General features: G+C 34.5%; 1 protein-coding gene across 2 annotated transcripts in view; it reads left to right on the forward strand.

The window, feature by feature from the left end:
- The first annotated feature begins 3111 nt into the window (after positions 1-3111).
- atp13a3 (ATPase 13A3) overlaps positions 3112-22439 on the forward strand; it is a 64279-nt gene continuing 44951 nt past the window's right edge. For both annotated transcript variants that reach the window (XM_073825464.1, XM_073825465.1), the window contains exon 1: positions 3112-3247. The gene's annotated coding sequence lies outside the window, so the exon portion shown is untranslated. The remainder of the gene's footprint in view (positions 3248-22439) is intronic.

Consider the following 22439-nt stretch of genomic DNA (forward strand, 5'->3'; position numbering starts at 1 on the left):
TATTCTTCAACACAAGCAAGTCTATGGGTGAGACTTCCGGTTCATTAGGTGCTGTAGGGAAATAACGAGAAGACAAACCATGTGCAGTAAATGGTAAAACTGTTTGCACTACAAAGCAGTGTGTTCATAATTAAGATAATACAGTAAAATAATGTGGTAGGACACACCAGTTTGCAATATCAAGCAACAAAACAAGCTGTTTTGTACAGCTAAAAATAATGACGTAAATAAGGAAACCAGCAAATATTTATTTTAAAGTTCATAAAATGTTATATTCATAAAAGATGTGACTACCGAAACTTCACCAAATTTTTCGGTTGTGACTGTTACAGTAGTGACAATTTTATGGGATAACACCCCAAAAACCAAAGATGTCACTACCAAACTTCACCAAATGTTTCAGTTGTGACTGTTACAGTTGTGACAATTTTATGGGATAACACCCCAAAAAAACAAAGATGTCACTACCAAAACTTCACCAAATGTTTCGGTCGTGATTGTTACGGTAGTGACAATTTTATAGGATAACACCCAAAAAACCAAAGATGTCACTACTGAAACTTCACCAAATGTTTCAGTTGTGACTGTTACAGTGGTGACAATTGTATGGGATAACACCCCAAAAAAACAAAGATGTCACTACTGAAACTTCACCAAATGTTTAGTTTGTGACTGTTACGGTAGTGACAATTTCATGGGATAACACCCAAAAAAACAAAGATGTTACTACCAAAACTCCACCAAATGTTTCGTTTGTGACTGTTACGGTAGTGACAATTGTATGGGATAACACTCAAAAAAACAAAGATGTCACTACTGAAACTTCACCAAATGTTTCAGTTGTGACTGTTACAGTGGTGACAATTGTATGGGATAACACCCCAAAAAAACAAAGATGTCACTACCAAAACTTCACCAAATGTTTAGTTTGTGACTGTTACGGTAGTGACAATTTCATGGGATAACACCCAAAAAAACAAAGATGTCACTACCAAAACTCCACCAAATGTTTCGTTTGTGACTGTTACGGTAGTGACAATTTCATGGGATAACACCCAAAAAAACCAAAGATGTCACTACTGAAACTTCACCAAATGTTTTGTTTGTGACTGTTACGGTAATGACAATTTCATGGGATAACACCCCAAAAAAACAAAGATGTCACTACCAAAACTTCACCAAATGTTTCGGTCGTGATTGTTACGGTAGTGACAATTTTATAGGATAACACCCAAAAAACCAAAGATGTCACTACTGAAACTTCACCAAATGTTTCAGTTGTGACTGTTACAGTGGTGACAATTGTATGGGATAACACCCCAAAAAAACAAAGATGTCACTACTGAAACTTCACCAAATGTTTAGTTTGTGACTGTTACGGTAGTGACAATTTCATGGGATAACACTCAAAAAAACAAAGATGTCACTACCAAAACTCCACCAAATGTTTCGTTTGTGACTGTTACGGTAGTGACAATTTCATGGGATAACACCCAAAAAAACCAAAGATGTCACTACTGAAACTTCACCAAATGTTTTGTTTGTGACTGTTACGGTAATGACAATTTCATGGGATAACACCCAAAAAAAAAAGATGTCACTACCGAAACTTCACCAAATGTTTCGTTCGTGACTGTTGTTGGAAGTTGCCGGTATTCTAAGAATACCTACTTCCCCCCAGTCCGTTTATCCGCCCTTTAAATAAAACAGTTCGAGTCCGCGTTAAAGTTTAAAGCCAATTTATAGTAAAGTCAAAGAGTGCTGAGCTCAGGATTCCAGAACAGCCAATATCAAATCTGACATTCTGGGCAGTCCAGGAATGTCTCACAAAACTAAATGCAAGTATTTATATTCTTGATCTGCAGGTCTCTCCTCCTGATATCGTTCGACCATTCTCCTCCAATCAGGGCCTGTTATCGCCAACCGCTCCTGCACAGAAAAGACAATACAGCCCCATCCCATTCTTCTTCTTAGTGTGACCAAAAGTCTAGTCTAAAGTGACCTTCAAATTGCTACTACTTTTGCAGGGCTTCTTTTCTCCTACGTGCCTGTAAACAAAGGTTTCTCAGAAATGACATAAATGTAGAGAGTTCGCAACTACACGCACACATTTTACTAAACAGATTCTGTTACATAGTGTACACTTTGTCTTTTCATAAGTACAGAACATTTCGTCTTCTCATAAGCACAGAACATCCAAAACACAAATTTAAAAGTATAAAAGAAAAAGTATAAGCATTTAGAAAAAGTATTTTCTACACTGTTACAGTATAGTGACAATTTTATAGGATAACACCAAAAAAAAAACCTAAAGATGTTACTACCGAAACTTCCCCAGATTTTTCGGTCGTGACTATAACAGTAGTGACAGTACAGTAGTTTTATGGGATAACACCCAAAAAATCAAAGATATCACTACCGAAACTCCACCAAATGTTTCATTCATGACTGTTATGGTAGTGAAAATTTTATAAGACAACACCCAAAAAAACAAAGATATCACGAACAGTTAGATGTCACTACCGAAACTTTACTAGTGACTTTAAAAATGCGGGACAATTTTTTTTGTTACATAAAGTTTCATAATATATATAAAATATTTTCTTTGAACCTCACTTTTTTTTTCTATTCAAAAAGATGCTTTTAAAAACAACAATGGAAAAAATAAAACAGCCACCTCCTAATTGAAAGTACCCACTAAATGATGATTTTAAATATATATTAAGCTTACTGATATTTTAAATATTATTGTGGGTTTCAATAAATAATAAAAGGATCTTAGTAAACATCTAAGATTTGAATACATAAATGCTTTTCAAAATGTGTTTTTTGGTTGTGGGACAGCAGTTTGCACTAATTTTGTAGAATGGCCTATATATGTGTGTGAGAAAAAGGATGCTACTTCACTTATCAAAGTGTTTAATGACAAACGATTAATTGTATGAAATGCTCTAATAGCCTTTTGGCGTTTTTGCTAAAAGCAATAAACGGTCCAAGTACTGCTCACTGCAGAGCCAGATGGGCCTGTAGCGCGCGCGCTCACACGCACCTGACGCAGTTCCACCGTGACCTCATATCCTCTGCATCACTTCCTGTACATGCTGAGGCAGAACTAGGCAGTCTGGTAGCGTCACACACACTCATCTGCTGTCAGCAGTACACACGAGCTGAGTCCCGCGTCTCTTTGTCCGCGATCCTAGCGCTCTCATCATGACCCAGAGGTGATCCTCGTTCCCGGTGGTTCTGGGTGAGTGCGATTTAAAACACACACACACACACACACGACCGCGCGTGCGCTCGCTCACACGCGCACACAAACACACGCGCGGATCTCTTCATTGATGTGTCAGTATGAAGTCATGGCTGCCTGTATTTCTTCCTCGTGTGTTCTCGGTCAGTCTACGGGGTTTGTTTCATTACTAAATGACTGGAATTAACTCGATAGTGTTTTATAACACTGGAGATTGAGATGTTGATTTATATTGGTCGGTTTAGTCTGTATCGCTGTTGTGATGTGTAGTGGAGTAGCCTATGTGTACTTTGAATTTAACTCCGTTTTATGGTTTGCATCAAGCGGCGTGGTTTAAAAAGAGATAACGTTAGTTCACCCAAAATATGTCCCATGTCCTTCTAAATCTGTATGACATTGTTTCTTCAAACAAACACAAATGAAGATGTTATTCAGAATGTGAGGGACTGACAGCATCAGTCACCATTCACTTGAATTGCATCCTTTTGCCATACAGTGAAAGTGAATGGGGACTGGAGCAGTCATTCTGAAAAAAGTGTCATACAAATAAAATAATTCAATTTGTACTTTAAATAAATACAGTTTGTATCTATTTGCAATATATTTAAAAGTTTGATTTGAGCTTCATAAAACTGAAATATGTATAAGCTGTATTGGTTGATGTTATGTTCATATGAGGTTTGCTGTTGTTTTATGTTTAATTGGGGTGAGATTAGTTTCTTGAACCTGTGCATGTTTTGTTTACCCCAGATTAACACACTGGTGACAGAACTTGTAATTAAATGTTTAATTAATGATTGTCTTAAACCCAACATTACTGTTTGTGTGTCACTTGATCCTTCAGAAATTATTCTAATATGCTGATTTGCTGTTCAAGAATAATTTTTTATTATTAGAATTATCATCAATATTTAAAACAGTTGAGTGCATTTTTTTAAGATTCTTTGATGAATAGAAATATCCAAAGATCAGCATTTATCTGAAATAAAAAGCTTTTGTAACATTATACATATATCATTCAATTTTTTTTAAAGGATGTTTTTTAATCTAATGGATGCTTTAAATTGATCAAAAGTGATGATAAAGTCATTTATTATGTTACAAAATATTTCTATTTCAGATAAATGCTGTTCTTCTGAACTTTCTATTAATCAAAGAAACCTGAAAAAATTTTCAATGTCATAATAAGTGTTTTTGAGCAGCAAATTAGAATGATTTCTGAAGAATCGTGTGACTGGAGTAATGATGCTAAAAATTCAGCTTAAATGTATTCAAATATTAAACTGTTACTTTTCCAATATTACTGCTTTTTCTGTGCTTTGGATCAAATAAATGCAGGCTTGGTGAGCAGAAGAGACAAAAACTTCATAACTAGTGTATACTATCATTAAAAACACTTTTATTTAGCACGGACAATTTAAATTGATCAGAAGTGAGTAAATATGTATATTTTTCAAATAGATGCTTTTTTAAATTATTCATTACAGAATTCTAAAGTAAATGTATCATGTTTTCCAGAAAAACATTAAGCAGTTTTTAACTGTGATAATAATGAAATATTTTTTAAGGACCAAATCAGCATTAGAATCATTTCTGAAGGATCATGTGACACTGAAGACTGAAGTAATGATGCTGACAATTCAGCTTTGCGTCGTGGGAATAAATTGCATTTCAAACTATTAAAATAGAAAGGAGTTATTTTAAATGTTAATGTTTCACAATATTTTTGCTGTATTTTTTTAATTTAATTAATGCAGCGTAATGCATAACAAATATTTTAAAATGATACTGCCCTAGAACTTTTTAACAATAGGGTGTGTTTATATAATTTAAACTAAAACTTGATGTTCAGGTCCATGATTCCATGATGTCCCTGACTAGTTGATGGTTTGCAGCTGCTTTTAATATTTTAAGCTTTAACTTTTGTATTTGTAGTTTGGATTCAAAGTGCAGTCACTAGAGTTGTTCTATTCATAATTTTTCATAAGCTTGTTAGGATGTGGTATTTATGATTGGCTAACTTCAGTATTGATTCCTTTTGGCCTTCTTTATATCTTCTAGATTTAAGTTAAGAGTGATTCACATCGCTGTTTACATGCATGTGTTTCAATATGCCTCACTCTGTCAGTAATTCACTGTTTGTCGATCCAAGCACAAAAGTGTTTCAAGCTAAATTATAAGTTGTTGAATAGCTGCGCTAGTTGAACTTTGGATTTGCTTCAAATAATCTGGTTCTGGTTGCTTCAAGTCTCTGCATGTTGATCTCAGACTGTTCAGAAGTTGTTGTCTTGTTCATGCATGGGCTTTTCTAAATTTTTATGATTGCAGTTAGCTAGCAAAACCTGTTTAAGCACATTTACACCATCTTTTGCTTAGTCTGCTGCACTGAAGGTATCAGTGTTTTGAGTACAGAATGAGTCTGAAGTACATTTATGTTTAAAAGTTTGGCGTCAGGTTTTTAGACAGGAATTTCATCCTTAGGATGCATCAAATTGATCAAAAGTGACAGTGAAGACATGTTAGAAAAGATTTAGTTTCAAACAAATGCTGTTCTTTGGAATTTTATATAAAAGAATCCTGGAAAAAAACTCACATTTAACTGTTTTTTGTTGTTTCCAGTCCACACAGTTATTAAGCAGCACAGCTGTTTTCAACATTGATAATATTAAAATAAATGTTTCTTGAGCAGCAAATCAGCATATTAGAATGATTTCTGAAGGATTGTGTGACACTTAAAGGATTAGTTCACTTTCAGAACAAAAATTTTCTTCAGTCATAAAGAAATAGTTTTTTGAGGAAAACATTTCAGGATTTCTCTCCATATAATGGATATGTATGGTGCCCCCAAGTTTTAACTTTCAAAATGCATTTTAAATTTAGCTTTAAAGGGCTCTAAACGATCCCAGCCGAGGAAGAAGGGTCTTATCTAGCGAAACGATCAGTTTTTGTTTTTCCCCAAAACAAATTGACAGTTTAAATACTGTTTAACCTCAAATGCTTGTCTTGTCTCTGCAATGCCTAGTCTGTGTAATCCGGGTCAATACAGTTAGGGTATGTCAACAAACGCCCGTCTCGTTTTCTTCCTCAATTTCAAAATCATCCTACATCACTGTAGAAGTACCGACCCAGTGTTTACAAAGTGAACATACAAAGATCATCAAATGCCCTTTACAAAAAAAAAAAAGGTAAAACAGCGTTGTAGTTATAGTGATTTTGAAGTTGAAGACGAAAACAAGATGGGAGTTTTTTGACATACTCTAACTGTATTGACCCGGATCACACTGACTACGCATGCGTATTTATTTTGTCAAAAGTATTTAATCGTTTCACTAGATAAGACCCTTCTTCCTCGGCTGGGATCGTTTAGAGCCCATTGAAGCTGCGTTTAAACTGCATTTTGGAAGTTCAAACCTGGGGGCACCATGCATATCTATTAGATGGAGAGATGTCCTGAAATGTTTTCCTCAAAAAACATAATTTCTTTATGACTGAAGAAAGACAGACATGAACCTCTTGATTGACAAGGGGATGAGTACATTATCTGTAAATTTTTGTTCTGGAAGTGAAATAATCCTTTAAGTCTGGGGTAATAATGCTGAAAATTTAGCTTTGTATTACTGGAATAAATTGTTTTAAAATTCACTACCGGTCAAAAGTTTTTGAACAGTAACATTTGTGATGTTGTCTCTTCTGCTCACCAAACCTGCATTTATTTGATCCAAAGTACAGCAAAATCAGTAATATTGTGAAATATTTGCATCATTTTCTATTTGAATATATTTTAAAATGTCATTTATTTTGATTTCAAAGCTGAATTTTTAGCATCATTACTTCAGTCACACGATTCTTCAGAAATCATTGTAATATTCTGATTTGCTGCTCAAAAAGCATTTATTATTATTACGTTGAAAACAGCTGAGTAGAATTCTTTTCAGGTTTCTTTGATGAATAGAAAGTTCAGAAGAACATCATTTATCTGAAATAGAAATCTTTTGTAACATTATGAATGTCTTTTGATCAATTTAAAGCATCCTTGCTAAATAAGTATTCATTTCTATCATTTCTTTCCCCAAAAATTGTATATGACTCCAAGCTTTTGTAAAATGTTGCAAAAGCTTTTTATTTCAGATAAATGCTGATCTTTGGATCTTTCTATTCAGCAAATATTCTCAACATGTGATGGAACATGTCGTTTAGAGCCCATTGAAGCTGCGTTTAAACTGCATTTTGGAAGTTCAAACCTGGGGGCACCATGCATATCTATTATATGGAGAGAAATCCTGAAATGTTTTCCTCAAAAAACATAATTTCTGTACGACTGAAGAAAGACAGACATGAACATCTTGACTGACAAGGGGGTGAGTACATTATCTGTACATTTTTGTTCTGGAAGTAAACTAATCCTTTAAGACTGGAGTAATGATGCTGAAAATGTAGCTTTGAAATCAGGAATACATTACATTTTAAAATATATTCACAGAAAATCACTATTTTAAATAGTATAAATGTTTCAAAATTTTACTTTTGCTGCACTTTGGTTCAAATAAATGCAGGCTTGGTGAGCAGAAGAGACTTCTTTAAAAACATTATAAATCTTACTGTTCAAAAACTTTTGACTGGAAGTGTATTCAAATAAAAAAATGTTCTAATATTTCACACAGACCATTTTTACTGTATTTTTTGTTTAATACATGTATCTTTGGTGGTCATCATTTAACAGGATGAAAAGTTTTTTTTTTATCTGGCTTCAGAGGTCAAGTGTAGGGCGCCGCTAGTCAGACATTGATTTATGTTGTTAAGCGGTGGTTTAAAAGGGGGCAGGAGGGTTCACAACAGCTTTCAAACATTGCAACACTTTTGTGGAGTGTAAATATTATGATTTGCATGGTTAAAAAGCATTAAATGTTGGTGAGTCTTTAGCAGAGATACAATCACCATAGAGCTAATGGACAAAGTGACTGACGGCGTACATACACCTACTTGAAATGCTTTCTATTCCAGGGATGTATCTTTGACATGGTGACACGGACAAACTGGAATTCAGAAGTTTGTCTGTGCGCTTTTGCTGTCATGTCCCGAAGAGCTTTGAGGTAATGCCGAGATTACTCACAGAATACTTTTAGCAGACGTGCTCTAAGACAACAGCGTATGACAGAAAGTTTGCCAGTGTTGAATCAGAGCCGATGTGTGACATATCGTGACATGGTGCAAGTCCCTTGTGCAGCTTTCTGAGTGTTTGCTCACAGAATCCTCGATGGCAGTGGAATTGAGAAGATCTTTTTAGCTGTCTGTGTGTGGTTTACCTAAAACAAGTTCCACAAAAAAACGACTCCGTTCATGGGAGGTACTATAAAAGACACTGGATGAAAATAGTAACTAATGTAGAATTTGGGACCAAAGTGTGAAGCAAAAAGCACTGATTAGAGCCAAAAGAGCCCAAATGTGAAACAAGACTTCAAGAGAAACTGTATGATACGTTTTAACCTGTTTTTTTGTTTTAATTCAATCAGAATGCTTAAAGTCTGACAGTTATTTTATTTATTTTTATTAGAATGAAAGTGCATAACATACTTTGATTTGTAATTAATTAATTTAAATAAAATTTTATTTTTCTCTTTCAACAAGTGTGCCTCAGGCAAGAGAGTCTGACATTTTAATTTTATTAATTTTATATTTTATTTAAATATGAATGTAGAAGTCTTTTTAAAAATTGTTCATAATTTTATTTGAATCAGAATGCATAACAGAGTCTGACACTGAAGGCTGGAGTAATGATGCTGAAAATGTAGCTTTGAGATCATAGGAATAAATTACATTTTAAAATATATTCGCGTAGAAAAGAGTTATTTTTAATAGTAAAAATATTCCAAAATTTTACTGCTTTTGCTGTACTTTGGATCAAACAAATGCAGGCTTGGTGAGCAGAAGAGACTTCTTTAAAAACATTCTAAATCTTACTTGAAAGTGCATAACATACTCTGATTGTAATTAATTAATTAATTAATTAAATTTTATTTTTTCTTTCAATAAGTGTGCCTCAGGCAAGAGAGCCTGAAATCTAGATTTTATTTAATTTTAATTTATTTTATATTATTTAAATCAGAATGCCACATAAATAAAAGTCTGACAGCTAGATTTTTTATTTTAATTGTATTTTTTATTTTATTTTATTTTAATTAGAATGCATAACAGAGTCTGATTGTAATTATCTAATTTAATTTAACTTTTTTTTTTTTAAACATTTATTTTATTTGTTTATTTTTTTGTTTCAATAAGTGTGCCTCGGGCAAGAGAGTCTGAAAGCTAGATTTTAATTTAATTTAATTTATTTTATATTATTTTATTTCAGGATACATGGCTAAGTCTGATTGTAATTATTTAATTTAACTTAATTTTTTCGTAATTTTATTTCAATAAATATGCCTCAGACATGACTGATGAAAAAAGGACTCTGACAGCATAGATTTTATTTTCATGCAGAATGCCTCGTATATAAGAGTCTGACAGCTAGATTTTTATTTTAATTGTATTTTTTTATTCGTTTATTTTATTTTAGTTAGAATCCATAACAGAATCTGATTGTACTTAATTTGTATTTAATTTAATGTTATTAATTAATTAATTTATTTATCTATCAGGCAACAGAGCCTGAAAGCTACGTTCAAAATGTATTTTAATTTATTTTGTAGCATTTTATATTATTTATATTATTTAAACAGAATGTGAAGAGTTTTTTTGTCATTTTATTTTTTTATTTAGCTGAATTCTCTTTCTTGTTAGTGTACTAAGACTTAATTTGTGACCTTGGACCACAAAACCAGTCTTAAGTCGCTGGGGTATATTTGTAGCTATAGCCAAAAATACATTGCATGGTTCAAAATTGATTTTTCTTTTATGCCAAAAATCATTAGGAAATTAAGTAAAGATCATGTTCCATGAAGATTTTTTTGTAAAATTCCTACTGTAAATATATCAAAATGTAATTTTTGATTAGTAATATGCATTGTTAAGAACTTAATTTGGACAACTTTAAAGGTGATTTTCTCAGTATTTAGATTTTTTTGGAACCTCAGATTCCAGATTTTCAAATAGATGTATCTCGGCCAAATATTGTCATATCCTAACAAACCATACATCAAAAGAAAGCTTATTTATTGAGCTTTCATATGATGTATCCATCTCAGTTTTGTAAAATTTAACCTTATGACTGGTTTTGTGGTCCAGGGTCACATTTGTGTTTACTAGACCTTGTTTAAAGGAACCGTATGTAGGATTGTGGCCAAAACTGGTACTGCAATCACTTTCAAAATACTGTAGAACGGTGTATCCCCTCCCTCCCCCCCCTGACTCGAGGTTGCCAGTAGGGCTGCAACGATTCGTCGACGTTGTCGACAAAAATCGATAATAGAAATAGTCGACAATGAATTTCATTGTCGATGTTGTCGCCAGACAACCGAGTGAGGCATCTTTCTGCCGAGAGTCGCACATACGCAGCTTCTATGCTGAGCGATAACATACAGAAATGGCGGCGTCCAACGCAGCAGCTGCGCGTACCAAAACACGCCCGTTTCACACATACTCCGTCTGCAGTGCGGTTTTTTTTTTCACACCCATGTTAACGGATTAGAACGTTCACAATGTACGGACTGCAAACGCGTTCTGTGTGAAAGCAAAACGAGTCTGTGCTTCTTCTGCACCGCATACGTAACGCACACGGACTGTAGACGCACTGCAGACTGAGTATGTATGAAAAAGGGGTAAAGTTTGGGAGCATTTTAGCCTGCTACGGCGAATTAAAATATTACCTGCATGGTTTGTAAAGCAGTCCTTGCGCATCACGGCAGCACCTCTGTGATGCACGAACATTTAAAGAGAAAGCACGTCGGACAGTTGAATGAAACGGAGTTTGGCTGGCCTCGGTAAGATTTAAATAACATGGAAGCCAATACGTTTTGTTTTGGATATACATTTTTGTTTACTGTTTTATTGCTGCTGATGGTTTACAGGAAGAAAATGTTTACTTGATTTTAATTTATTTTTTCTTATAAAACAAATGTGCCTGTCCATTAAAAAAATTATAGAGTTTCTTAATTTATGCATTTATGTCTGTACTGACCGAGCACTGTGCCTAATTGGTTTTAGACAGGGCATTTTTATTTACTTTTAGTATGAATTGGCCTATCAGCAGTAAAATATGCATTTTTTATTGAAGTACCCCCTTCTTTCTTGTGTTTACTATAATTTTCCACATAATTAAAGCAATCTCATGCTAAATTTGAGAAAAATTGAATAATTATCCGATTAGTCGACTAATCGTTTCAATAGTCGGTGACTAGTCGACTATTAAAATAGTCGTTAGTTGCAGCCCTAGTTGCCAGCTAAGCTGCAGGATCCAGCAGGAACCTAGTCTGCTACAAGGAGCTTCCAATGGCAAGTGACGAGTCCTACACAGTATTTTTTTTCTTCTGTTGCTTCACGAGAGATGTTTTGCGAAGTAATTATGTATCGCAAAAATTTACTAATGGCGATTAGCCAAATATTTCGTAAAGATGTACTGTAACACACCGTGTCTACACCGAAGGCGAGCGACGCGACAAAATACAATAGAACCTATTATGCAGTCTACACTGGATGTGGCGCGACACGGCAAATCCCCGACAGTAATCTGCTGCCGCGTTCTATTTATGACGTCATCACACAAAGTTTAAATGATTTGCAACGGTCGCTTTGTCGCGTCCAGTCCAGTGTAGACAGACTTTAGCTGTTGCGGCGCGACAACTGTCGCATCCGGTGTAAACACGGTGTAATACCACATTTCCGTCAAACATAGATTGTTTTCATACCCTGCTAGTGGTGCCATATAAAGCTTTTTATGAACGCATTTAGCACGGCCGACCGTGGAAAATCCACTGTGTACGGAAGCAAAGTTAGCCAAACATAGATGAATCTAACCTGTCCAGGAGAAAATTAGCAACGTTGGCATCTGTCTTCAAATTCTTCTCCGTTTTCAGCCGTCTCCATCTTTCAAAGGCATCTCCTATACAAATCCTTGTTTTATTTCGGACTTTGTCACGACGTATTTCGGATTCATAACGAGGTCTTTTAGGTTTTGTAACGTTATACATGTTTTATCTGACACGTTCATAGCTGCAGGCAGCTGTAACAGAGCTGGCAACAGTGTTGTTTTTGACAACCATCTTAGATTTAGTCTTAGTCTTTTGGACTAAAATGCTTCTTAGTTTTAGTCAAATTTTAGTCACTTCTATATGTGATAGTTTTAGTCCAATTTTAGTCGACGAAAAGTCAAAAAGGTTTTAGTCTAGTTTTAGTCGACGAAAAGTCAAAAAGGTTTTAGTCTAGTTTTAGTCAAAAAAAGGGAAAAAAGTAGTCTTTTAACAAATTAATGTAGGTCAGTAAGTATTTTGCTGTTGGGTAGTGTCACTTATAAGTTCTGAAAATAGCAGATCTATAGTTCAACACAATGTGAGCTTCCGGATCGACTATTTTCACCAATAATTACAATAATGAAGGAATGTTTTAGAACATAAAAGACAAACAAGGATGGAATGCTAAAACGGCTTGCCATACTAGTATAGCAAAGAGTATTTAATGCTAAAACGGCTTGCCATAGCGTCAGCTACTTTTTAAGTTTTAATTGGCATGCACAATAAGCGGAAATGTCATGCACTTTAAACGTCTGACGGACCACCCACTAACATTTTCGTCTATTCTCGTCTCGTCAACGAAAACTCACACACGTCTCGTCATGTTTTAGTCATCAACGAGCCATTTTTATCTCGTCATCGTCTCGTTATCGTCATGAAAAAAAGTGGCGTCAACGAAATGATTTCGTCATCGTCATCGTTGACGAAAACAACACTGGCTGGCAACCCGGATGACGAAACTCTACTGACTTCGTGATTGGTAGATAGCTGGAGGGTGGAGCCTCAGACCAAAACACAAAATGACAACAATAACATCAGTCGTGGGCTGCAACAGTCGCTTTTGAATGACAATAACCTGGCTGGACCACTGTTGTCAGTGATATAAGTATTATCTAGTGACATGTCAGGGCCATTTTATGATTAACTAAAATAAATTTCTTACATACAGTTCCTTGAACTTTATTATATTTCCAGATTGATGAAGGTTGTTTACTCCACCTAAAATCACAAACTTTTATGAAGGGTAATTTACACAAGGCTACAGTACTTTGAAACTATGGACTTTCAAAAGATTACGATTTTATATGTGATGTTTTTCTCCTCTAACCAGCATTGACAATGGGAGTTGCTAATCCAACACTATGTGGCCAGTCTCTGCTCCCTTTCTCCGTTTAATCTTTGTGTTTTTATTTCTGCCCACCACCGTTTTCAAGACCACTTCTTTCTCGATGGGAATCTCTCTCTTTTTTTTTTTTTCTCCACTCTTTCTAAATGGACCAATGCCATCATCTTCAGCTACAGTATGAAGTCAACCGTAGTACAATAAAAGCCTGATATCTTGCATGAAAAGAGTAATGGGATGCTTGAGAATTTAAACATTTGATAGCTAAATTTGAATGGACTTATCAACTAGGCACTTAACTGGATAATTCCTAACGGAGAAGATAAGACAAATTCCCAGGTAGGCTTGGCTTTATTTATCCTGCAGTAGCTTTAAATATTATAATGTGAATTAATAAAAAATATATGTGACCCTGGACCACAAAACCAGTCATAAGGTTAATTTTTTTTTTCAAAACTGAGATTTATACATCACATGAAAGCTCAATAAATAAGCTTTCTATTGATGTATGGTTTGTTAGGATAGGACAATATTTGGCCGAGATATGTCTATTTGAAAATATGGAATCTGAGGGTGCAAAAAAATCGAAATCCTGAGAAAATCACCTTTAAAGTTCTCCAAATTAAGTTCTTAACAATGCATATTACTAATCAGAAATTACATTTTGATATATTTATAGTAGGAATTTTCCAAAATTCTTCATGGAACATGATCTTTACTTAGTTTCCTAATGATTTTTGGCATAAAAGAAAAATCAATAATTTTGACCCATACAATGTATTTTTGGCTATTGCTACAAATACACTCCAGCGACTTAAGACTGGTTTTGTGGTCCAGGGTCACATATTTGTTAAACATCTGACCAACCTGATGGTCAAGAGCTTTGAAGTGTCAGAAGGTTGTTCTTTTTTTCTTTCTTGCGGTGCTTTGATCATACTTTTTTGACCCGAGTTATTGACCGCGATCGGATTAGAGGATTTTTTTTTTCTGCGCCGTCCTTGACTACAGAAGAATCACTTGAAAAATGCATGAGAAAAGCACACATTTGTTGTTCTCTGGATCCCAAATGACGGCAAAAATGTGCCCATGAATTAGTGAACCGCTTGTCCAGCTGAGAGTCAAGCTGCTTTGCCCTGTTGGTGTTTGAGATTCAGTATTTTTTCAAATGTTTTTAGGGTTAGCCGAGTCTTTTCAGTAAGCATATTAGAGGACTTCGAAGCACATTTCCTATTAATTATGCTGAATATTAAAACTAGCATTTAATGCATGATTGTGGACTTGAAAGAAGCCTTTCTGAAACGATTCAGTGAAAACCAAATGCCCTTATTCCAGTAAAACTTGCTCTTATTTCAGTATTCTTTTTCTAAAGTATCATAGTTACTACCAAGATATTTTTTTATAGGTTCATCTGTAAATCAAAGTGCTTCAAGTGCTTGAATTTGAAATATAAGGCCTGGGAAATCCTTGAAAACAGCAATGTTCCTGAAGAGGTAATTGAAAAGTGCTAGAATGTATCTATGAAAAAAGTGTTTCATTTTGTCGATAAGCAACTTTTCACGCAATTCAAAAAACATAACTTTTTTTGCTTATTTCATTCAATGTCAGAAAACAGTCAAGCTATACAAGTAGTAATACTGACAGTGTCGTGTAAACATGAAGATGAAAACTGAGGAACAGATGAACCAAATCAATTGAGTTATTTACGCTGGAACCGCTGCGGTTGATTCAAACTTGTGAATTTGATCATTCATTTCAAGCAATTCACTAGCAAAAACCAGATCAAATTAAAAGAGCCATTCATTTTTGAATTTCAACATCGCTTGGAAAGTTTTTTTTAAAAGCACGTAGTGATGGGTGAAACAAGGCTTTTCGAAACTCTCAATCAGTTAAACCAGTGGTTCTCAATCCTGGTCCTGGGGGACCCCTGCTCTGCACATTTTGTATGTCTCCCTTATTTAACACACCTGTTGAGATCATCAGCTCGTTAGGAGAGAGATACATAAACTGAACTAACGAGCTGATGATTTCAATCAGGTTTGTTAAATAAGAGAGACATGCAAAATGTGCAGAGCAGGGGTCCCCCAGGACACGGATTGAGAACCACTGAGTTAAACTATTGCGTTGCAAAATGATTCACTGTTTCAAAGTGCTCCAGTCAGATTGCATATCGCAGATTGGGACTTCAAATTGTGTATCGCGAATCATTTGATTTAGATTGGAACCTCACGTATAGAGAATAATTTGATTTAGGTTGGAACCGGTTCGTGAATCATTTTGCGATTTCAATGATTCAAGTCAAATGATTTTTGATATACAATTTGAAGTCCCGATCTAAATCAAAGTTCCGATTTAAGTCATTTGATTTGCGATCTGTGATCCGGGTCGTGATCTAAAATGGTGGATGGAATCTTAATTCAGATTGGGACTTCAGTTCGTCGATCGTGAATCATTTGATTTGGCATTGAACTTTGGAGCGCAGAGCACGTATGATTTGATTCTGTTTTTTTTTTTTTTCTTAAACAGTAGAAAACATTAAACCATTAAGGCAGTGTAGTTATAAAAACAAAACAAAGAAAATAGAAAGTAAACATAAATAGAAATTCCCTTTACTTTAGTAAAAATGTAGTATACTTTGTACTACTTTAGTAGTAATACTTTGCATGTGCTTCACTTTATTTTTGCCATTTTTTTTATTTGTGTTTTTTTTAGAATTTAAAATGGAAGACATTGTTCAATAAGTGAGATCTATGATCTGAGTCTTCAAAATAGTCTTCAAAATAAGAAAAAAGTAGTGCTTAAAGTCTTGGAATTTCATTTAGCAGTATCTGTACGAACCCTAGTAAATTCATTATTATTATGAACTCTCCATAAAATGTTCAAAATAGTTTTTCCCTTGATTTTTTTTAAATGACATCTACTGTAATACCAAGTCAACAAAAACTATTTTAAGTTTTTTGTCCTTGGTGAAATTCTAATATTCTTTTAAGTACTTTAGATCATTATGACATTTTCATATGAATATTGTGGTTAGGACTGTCACAATTCCTCGATTCAGTGCAAGCACTCGATTTAAAAAAAATCCTCGATTGCATTTTGCCTATGTCGAGTAACCGGCAATACCAGAAGTGCCGCATTCCACTGACAACAATCCATGAAATGCATTATTAGACGGTTTTCCAGAGTTGCATGATATATTAAACACTTATAAATAAGTATAATGATTTTTAAAGCATAATACTATTGTGAGTTCACAATACTGTCAGAGTCTGCGTCAAACAAACAGTTATTATTTACATGTGTGGAGCGTCTCAAACTCCTCCTCTGCATAACGTGCGCCATTTCATTAGATTTGTAAGGTAAGCAATTAATAATTGACGACGGGCCGTTGAATTCTTAGAAAATAATGCGTAGTGGCTGTTACACCTCGAATGTGCATTATTTTTGTAAAATTCAATGGACAGAAGTCAATTATTCCGCTTATAGGCTTACCACACCTCAGGACATCGATCAGATGATTTATTTCAAGACATTCGTCCGGTTTTTGTCTTTAAACCGCTATTGTGAGTAGGATTAATTTCTTACGCAGCTCATCTAACCCTCTCCTTGCTAGTTCCAAAACGTCATTTTAGACTTAGTAAGGACACTTGAGCCGTTGATGGCAGACTTGAGCAGTTAATAATGAACTTTAGACAGACCGACCGACAGACAGAAAGAAAGAGAGAGATTAAGTGCATGAATTACCTCTCAAGTCTGCGCTTCTCAAAGTGATTGGCAGCATTGTCTCTACTAATAGTGAAACTGTAAGTTCATTTTCTTCAAGACCACGCTGTTGTTTCCTCACTTGTGAGAAATGTCATGTAGTTTTTAAGTTGTTAATCGTCAGAGCAGCGCTAACAACATTAGCGCGTATGCTAACGTGTGCGCAAACCAAGCGGCAACCTCCCGTTCTCTCTATTGAAACCAACACGGAAGTGACTTAAACTGCAATTCATCGACTGGCTGCAAAAGGGAGTCAGTCCCATTGACTCCCCATGTTAAAATGCCCAACTTTACAGCAGAAAAAAGTATGTTTACAGCCTGCTTCAAAAAATGGTTTTGGTCTATATAGCAAGTTTTGCCCTTCATGTCAACTGTGAGGGGGGTGAATTTTTTTTAAAAACTCATCCGTTTAAGTTATATTAAGCCTTAAAGTTCAGCATAATTAAGGGCGTGGCCACTTGAGTGACAGGGGGATTACCGCTGCTGTCACCACTGTCGCGCTAGGCGGGCGTGGTTTCAGCAACCAGCTCCACCCACGTCCTGCCTTTTTGCCCATTTTTGGTTTCAGCAACCAGCTCCACCCACGTCCCGCCTTTTTGCCATTTTTGGTTATCCGGGAGTGACGCGCGGTGACGCGATTCCAAGATGGCGACGGCCGAATCCCGCCCACTATGAGCTTCAAAATAGCGCTTCAGAATCCTACGGGTGACGTCACGGATACTACATCCATATTTTTTACAGTCTATGGTGCAAACTATGTGTGTGCGTCTGTGAGGGAGAGAGTGGGAGAAATAGAATATGTGATTTCCGTACATAAAACGTAATGTTGTGGCAAAAACCTGGAAGTAATCTGTCGTTTTTATCCTATTGTTTACTGTATTTATTTGTTTGGCCAGTGTGGTTGTAGGTTTGGGTTATTTTGCTGTTTTGGGCTGTAATGCCCTTTGAAATAACTGAAATCGTGTGGCGAAGTGATATAGACATGTAAAGGCCCTTTCACACGGTACGCGGCAAGCGGTGGAATAGCCGCGCGGCTGCCGCTTTCTCTTGTAGTGAAAGCGTTTTGTGCAGTTGAGGCGGTGTTCGCGACGCGGTCTAGGGACGGACGTTGCCATAGTTACAACTGTCAAGGTCACATTTGTATTTACTAAAGACTAAAATAAAACGTAACGGAAATTTGTGTTTGTGTCATCCTGTCATTAATTATTGTCATTATTCAAACTTTGGAAAGATATAGTTTATCAAAACACCACGCGTAATAATGTATTGTTTGGGCATTTTGTACGCATTTGTATTTTTACCTGGCAAAGCAAGTGGCGCTCACAAGTATGAGATTTTAGATGGGTCATACAATTCTGGGAAATCCATCACACTTAAAACAACCTTCTCCTTTATTTTCAACTGTCCGTTATAAGTTCAGTTAAATGTTCTATGATTGGTTATTAATAATCCGTTCACTGATTGGTTAAAGCCGACGCGGCTGCCGCCCACAAAAAGATAAAATATTTTTATCTATGGCGGCGCCTGCCGCGAAGCGCCGTGCTCGTAGAAGCGGCAGGGTTTTGGGTGCACAAGCACCGCTTGCGCTCCGCCTCCGCGCCGCCAGCGAAACCGCCCGCGGCTTGCCGCATGTCTCCCATTGAAAATGAACTAGACATGCCGCGTCCCGTGTGAAAGGGCCTTAACGCGGTCAAGTTCTGCCTGGAACTACGTTCGCCGTGCGTTTCCCTGAAAATAATGCACACCATTAGAACGTTCGTCAGCCAATCAGATTTAAGCATTCAACGGCCCAATAGTATAAATCATTCTGAATTTATCATAATTTCTCTCCTAAAAAAATGGCTAAATATTAAAGATTAAGTGGATATGTAAATTTAAATGTCGTTCAGTCAATATTAAACAAGGATTAGATCGTGTAGTAAAGTGTGAAAACAATCGTCAGGCCGTTGGCGCCCTCTGCAGTCATTTTTTATAATGCGTAATGTATATTACCTCTGTGTATTTTATCTGTTTTGTTTAATAAAACCATATGATTACTTGCTTTTGATACTTTATTTGAACAACTTAGTATTGCCTCATTGCTATTATAAATGTATTTTAAGTCATTTTAAAGGCTATTGTTTACTTGGGTCTATTATTATTATTATTATTATTATTATTATTATTATTATTATTATTATTGCACTATTACAAAACAAATATTACCCAGTCCTTGATTAATCATCAGAATAATCAATGATTGCTCAATTTACCAAAATAATCGCTAGTGACGGGTTCATTTGTGGTAATCATTCAGTATTATGCCATGTATTTGGTGTCATCACTGTACTATGGTACTGTCACAGTGTTTATAGGGTTTTATTACATTTTTAAGTGTTTTATAAGTTGTTTTGGTCTAAAATTTGACATCTGTCATCCGCATAGCAATGTCAGTGATTGTATTATAAAATGACGTTGTGGTGTGTTTTCTGTACGGTGTTGAAGACGGACTGATATGGGAAGCTAGGGGTTTTGTTTACATTAATTCATATTTCATTTAGCATGTGTTTGTTCATTTATCGTTTTATAACTGTCTTTGTAGATCAAATCAACAACCTTCCAGCTGGTTTTCTAAAGTCGTATTTAGAAACTTTTTTATTTTTCCTCACCGTTATCTCCCTTTTCCTGCTCTTGTTTAATCTTTATGATTCCAGACTAAATCATGCAACCAAACACGCCTTTATTGTGACACATTAACCCAGCGGTTAACTCCATTGTTCAGGCCATGTAATTATTAAACCCTTACCATCTATCTTGCCGCTTATCAGCGAATATGCCATGAGACTTTTCCGTCATTCTTCACAAGAATATTCCTTCTAAACTTTCGAATGCAGTGTTACTGGAGTCATGCCGACCAAAAAGAGGAGTAGAGTTCAGGTCAAAGCGATGGTGACCCTGCAACTGAGAAAGAATAAACCAAGTGCAGTAAATCTAAAACGTGACTGCAAATGAATACTTTTTGTCTTTTAAAGCTTCCATGAATTATTGCGAGGGCTGTCAGTGGGTCATTGCATATTGTTAGCTGTTGTCTTGAAGCGGGGGTGGAGTGTGTTTTCACTTCTGGAAAGCGAGACTGGCTGTGTCTGACTGCTGAAATGGCTTGTTTTGATGCACGGCCCAGCGAGCACTCTTGTGAAATTGTGTGTAAACGGAGCTACCTGCAGAATACTGACTCAGCGGATGCAGCGCTCTCAAAAAACTAAAAAAAAAAAAAGTACAAATTGATCAGTCAGACAGCTGGAGAAAGCCATGCATGTAGGACGAGTTTGTCAGACAGCTCTTGTGAAATCTCTTACCTGACGCATTCTGAATGAAATGCTGCTCTTGTTTTTCTTCATTCTTTATGTTTTTATTGATTTGAATCTTTTTTCTAAAAGAAAAGAATTATATTGTGGGCTCAATTCAAGTTCACATTTACCGCATGAGCTTGATATCTCAGAACTAATTGCTAGGTCTATGGACACTTGTTGCTTGTCATAAATGAATTTTGTGCTGACAGTTCTTCTTAAGCTTCTCAAATAGGCTAGTCATCCAACAATTGACAAATATAGATTTGTTATAAATTTAGTGTTAAATTGGCATGGTGAAACAATGATTTAATTTTTTTTCCTTTTAATACAATGCATCTACACATTTAGACAGATGACCATTATTGTCATGTCACATTTTTTTATTCTTCCTGTCGCAAGCATGATGTTTTTTTTTAATACATAGTGTGAATACAGTTATAAATAGACCAAGTTTTTAAACTTCATCTGTTTTTGGTTGTTCTTTTAGACTTTGTGTAGACATTTTGGTTTTTATGGCTTCATTTGGATTTATTTTAACACTGCCTGTTTAACAATGAAATTTTGAAATGAGATTAAATATTTATTATAGAAATAAGAAATATTTGTTAATATTTATTAATTTGTGCTTTTTTTATTTATTTACTTGTTTGTGTGTTTGCTTATGCCCATAGTTAAATATTTTAATTATTTATTTGCATCTAAAATTAATAAATAGTTGTTTATGCTTGATTTATTTATATAGAACATATAAATTAATAAATATATACTTGTCCTATTATCTTATTTATGCACTCAAAAATAAATAAATATTTTCTACATTTGTGTTCACATTTTTTAATAATCATTTATTTAAAGTAATACATTTTTATTTATGTAGTAGGGATGCACAATATATATATTTTTTTCCTGATATTCGTTATGCTGATATTTTTCAACTAATTTTGGCCGATAATCGATGCCGACACCAATATATTTTTATTTGTTTGGAAACATTACCAAGTCTTATGCAGAGATTATATCAAATACTTTTTTAATTTTTGATTCATTTTTAACTAAAACAATAATGAAATTTATTATGAGAGTACATTAAACTCATTAATCATTCTTTTTTACATTGTTGAGCACAATTTTTTATTTATTTAATTAATAATTCAACTTTTTAAAAATGTATTGATTGTATGTATTTATTTATTTATTTATTTATTTATTTATTTATTTAACTCATTTATGTTGATACCAATATGTTTCTTTTTGTTTGCAAACATCAACTATTTCCTGTGCAGAGATTTAAAAAAAATAATAATTTTGGTTCATTTTTAACAAAAAACAATAAATAAAAGTTATTTTATCACAAAATTAGTTAATTAATTAGCAATTCTACAATTTTTATTTAAATTTTTTTAATTAAAGTATTATATATTTTTTTAAATATATGTAAGTGGGATGCACTATATATATATTTATTTATTTATTTATTTATTTATTTATTTATTTATCTTCAGTATCCATTATGCTGATTTTTTTCAACTCATTTTGGCCGATAATCGATGCCGATACAGATATATATTACCTCTTGTTTGGAAACATCACCAAGTCTTTCCTGTCCAGAGATTATTAATTAAATCTATTTAATTTTGGCACAAACAATAATGTTAAATAAATGTAAAATAATTAGTTATTTTATTATGAGAGTACATTGCATTCTGAATTAATAATTCTTTTTAAATTTATGATCACTAATTTTTTTATTTAATTAATAAATGATTCATTTTTAAATAGTTTTTTATTTAAATTAAATTATATATATATATATA

This window comes from Garra rufa, chromosome 20 (assembly GCF_049309525.1).
Source record: "Garra rufa chromosome 20, GarRuf1.0, whole genome shotgun sequence".
In the NCBI taxonomy this organism is placed as follows: domain Eukaryota; kingdom Metazoa; phylum Chordata; class Actinopteri; order Cypriniformes; family Cyprinidae; genus Garra; species Garra rufa.